Genomic DNA, 4357 nt, shown 5'->3' with positions numbered 1-4357 from the left:
TATGTTGAAGCAATTCTTTTTAAAGTTATGTTAAGTCTTAAAGAGGGTGGTTCACTTTTTGATGGTCAACGATTTAGAAGTCTTAGAACTTAATATTTTCTCTTGTTTATACTTTTAACATAGGGTTTATATGTACATTAAATATACGTGTGAGTTAGTATTTAATGGCTATTTTTACAAATATCAACTTTATGCTAATAGAGGAAATGGCATCAGTTTGACCTTTAAGAAAGACTGACAACACCCAGAAGATTTAAATTCTCAAACCTGTGCCTCTGTTTTAGGATATAAGTATTATCATCATGAATTATACTTAATTTAATAAAGACTAGAAAAATGCTTTTAAATTATGGAATCTTAGATCATTTTCAGAGTGGGCCATGAGAGAGAACTTAGCTTTATACTGTCAAAGGCTAAGATGGTCAAGTCATCTTCATTGTGTAGTGTACTTGCACGCTTATTTTTAGAACAAACACATTTGAACTTTATGAAAAATTTTTTTTTTTTTTTGCATGTGGAATCTTAAGGATGACTAATTTTAATACACTAAAATCTGCCTCATTTACTCTTAGATATGTTTAAGTATACTGGTTTTAAAACATTCACGAAAAGGATATTCATATAAAAATGCTACCTGCCGTGCATAGATATGTCATCAAGTAGAGAAAATGTTGCCCAGTATTTTTGAGACAGTTTGGTTATTCTTAAAAATTGAAAACATAAGTTAATGAGATGATTAAATGGTAGATTATTTTGTGTGTGCATGCTAAGAAAAATGCTATTGCTTTAGTTTTGAGCTCTTCAATGAGTAATTGTGGTAAGGAACAATATAAAATCAGTTTAAAGATCTTTAAACGTAGAATTTTAAATAGGCATGTACTGTAGTGAGAACTTTTAGTAAACATGTTACCTACTCTATCAAACATTTTATTTTCCTAAAGAATATAGGTTGCCTAAAAATCTTTTAATCTCTAAATACAGGTTAGTTGTAATTATTTCATGATTTTTTTTTTTCCAATGTAACTTTTTTTGGTGCAGATTCATGGTTCCTAAGTTCTGTATTCAAGTTTTTGGAAATGTTTATTTAAAAATTGTTCTATACAAGTTGTTCAAAACATTGTATCTAAAGAGAGTAGCCTGGACTTAAAATATTTGAAATCAGCTTATGCGTGCCTTTTAATTTTTCTTAAGTTTCTTACTGCCACATATGGTGTGAAATGACAGTAAGTTGCTTATGACATACTGCAGTATCTGCTTGCTGTTGGAGACTTAGATGAGATGTTGAAATTGTTCCTGTGCTTGGTAACCGACTCCTTTTCTCTTCCAGGCTGGGGAAAGAGGATGTAATTGTTAATAATATACACCACCCAGTCTTGAATGTGCTGCAACAATGTAGTCATTTGTTTTTTTTTTTTTTAGTTTGTTCCCACTGCCTTTGTGTACATAGAAAACTTAAAATTATCCCCCAGTCTATTAGCAGTTAAGATGTTCCCTAATTTATTAAATATGCCTTTATTCACAATTTGCTTTTTAAGGTATTCTTAATGCATTATAGAATTAACTATGACTTTGTTTATTTTTATTACAGTATTTATGTAGTTATTGACATTTATATTGTGGTTTGCAGAATTATCAATTGTATAAACTAAACCTTTAAATTAGCTTGGTGTGAGGACTCTTTAATGCTTTAAATTGGGGAAGGGGTTTGTAGTATGAGATTTTACTTCAGTTTCTCTTATGAAGATGTAGCAAATCAGACTGTTTCTATCCTCAGGTATCTCCATATTCATTTACTATGCTAGTGTTTGTCCATAACTTTTTTTGTATTACCACCTCTCCTTGGTTTAGCAGTATCTTAAGAATTTTCAGTAGTTTGTATTTTTTAAATTTTCTAAGTATAATAAGCATAGAATGCTGGCTTAGTTGAACTCTACATATCATTTCTGATGCCTCATTTTATACTAAGGAGACTGTCATTTCACTGACATTCTCCAAAGCTATTTCTATCCATTAGAGTGTCTGTTTTCAGTTTTCTCAATTTTCTGCATCTTTACATCCAAAACCATTCATCTATTTTATATTAATGGGCATGAGAAATACTGAAGACAGGCTTCGTTTTTGAGGCTCTCCTCCCCGCTCCAGGAGAGCCTTGTGAGCAAACACTGCAGTATTAATAGAGGACCTCAAGGGACTGCTGAAGGTAAACAAGGCCTCAATCTAGAAGTCTAGAATTAGTGTGGAAGCCTAAGCAGTAGGCCCTACTTCGTTGATTTGTTGAATTGCCATTCAGCAGTGGTCTTGATTCTTTCACTATCACCTTTGTTGTCTGTAACGTTTTTGGTTTACTCTTGTGTTATTTTTGGCTTCTGACATTCAGCTGTCCATGATGATTGAAAATGTAGTGGTGCAGTAATCTAGAAGGTGCATTTGCTGATAAACCACACTGTTCATTTTGTAGGTAGGCTTAAGATGAGTAGATTATATTCTATGTCGATTCTAGAGTAACTGATTTGGTGCTGGAAAACAGAAGAAGTGGGTGATACAGAAGACCTAATAGAAATTTAAGGGGTGGGTGTGTGAGAAAGAACCAGCTTCTCCATGAAGTATTTCTTTGGAACGTTCTTCTGATTTTACAAAGTAATGCAAATCAGAATGCTTGCGTTTACATCTATGCAAGTGTTCCACAAATTGAATGGTAAGTGCTTTTATAGCTAAATCATCATTGGGTTTAGAAATTAAAACTTCATTGGAAGTCATACTTAAAGATTGCTCTTTTCCCGAACCTCCAGTGGTTGATGAGAGGATGCTGGGACAGTCCTATTTTTGTACTTTTCTTGTTTTTTTGCTCTGTCCCTAAAGAGCCCGTACATGAGACAATAATAACTCCAATGATACAGCTGTTTTCTCTCATCACTGCTTTTGCATCAATGCTATAAGTGTATGTTTTTAATAGGGTCAGTATAAGTTTTCTAAAATTGCTACAACTGTTGATTACCAAATTTAAGTTCATTAGGGTTAGAATAAAATAGGTTTGTTTGCCATTGGATGATATACTCTCATTTTCTAGGTTTTCCCTTTGGATTACAGACTTGACAAGTAGAGTAAGAGTGAACAAAATGATACATTATTGCAGTTTGTTAAGTGTTGTTGAAGCTGTTAAGTGGTATGAAGAGAAGGCAAAAAATGATTTTATGGACCCAGAAGAGATCTGTTATGATTGCTGTCAGAAGTTTTCCTTATAACAGTAGCATTCAACTTTAAAATTTTCGTATATGTTATGTGTGTATCAAATCAGTCTGAAAAGAGGAATCCTGTTTAGAGACGTTAAATATTAGTGATGCAATCCAGAGAGTGCACAGCTAGCCGTTTACCTGCTCCTTTATCTCCATCACATCTCTTAATTCAGCTTGGAATGATGAGTGGAGTTTGGTCCTCCACACTTGGTTTGCACAGAGATGAGGTTTCATGCCAGGTGCGCATGCTAGTTGGAGCCATTTGTATTTCCATGTGTGCTGTTTTTACATTAATAATGCCGTAAAAGAAATTAGATGTTGAGCTTCAGATTAAAATGGATACTAGTGGAAAATAGGGTCTTTTTCTTCCATAAGGAAGATGTGACAGACTATTAAAGTATGAGTTGTCTCTAAACTTACCAGAGAGAAGAACGATTTTCTTTTGACCAAGAGCCTAATGTGTTTTTCCTGCCAAACAAAGTACACTCTAATATAAAATGTTTCAGTGTTTTAACAATTTGAATTTCAGAAGCAGATGCGAAAGGGGTGTTTAGCAAAGTTGATTTCAAGAAAGGGTTTTATTTTCTCTTGTCAGATCTTTTCCTCGAGGATAAATGGGGAGAAAGATTTGCTAAAGAATCCTAAAAACTTCAGTGACTTATATGAAATAAACAGCATGCAATGCCAGGAAACAAAGGGTATGATTTTATGAGAGACTCAGAAGCTACATAGAAAATTTATGGTTTGAACAACACTTAGTCACACACATACCAGATTTATTTTTCTGTAGTGTTGTAGTTAGATAAGCTTTTGTTTCTGTAGAAGTTCTGTGACATATATCTTTTGAAATATGTCCTAGAATAGATGGAATACTGTATAAGGAATATGTAAGAAGTATCGATGAGTTCTAAAGACCAAAACATGCCTAGGAATTCAAACGGGTAGGAACATAACTACTTAGGTGCATTTTTCGCTGGACTTGGGGAAAGGCCAAAATTGATTCCACTGTTTTTAAGCTGGGATTATTATGTTTGTTATCTCATTCTACATTTATTCAATTCTGTGTTAACTTTTATTACTCACTGTGGTATTCCTTGAAATTCCCAAGTCCCTATTTGACTTTT

The sequence above is a fragment of the Callithrix jacchus genome, chromosome 1 (genome assembly GCF_049354715.1).
Source record: "Callithrix jacchus isolate 240 chromosome 1, calJac240_pri, whole genome shotgun sequence".
Lineage (NCBI taxonomy): Eukaryota > Metazoa > Chordata > Mammalia > Primates > Cebidae > Callithrix > Callithrix jacchus.
This window is presented reverse-complemented; position numbering follows the sequence as displayed.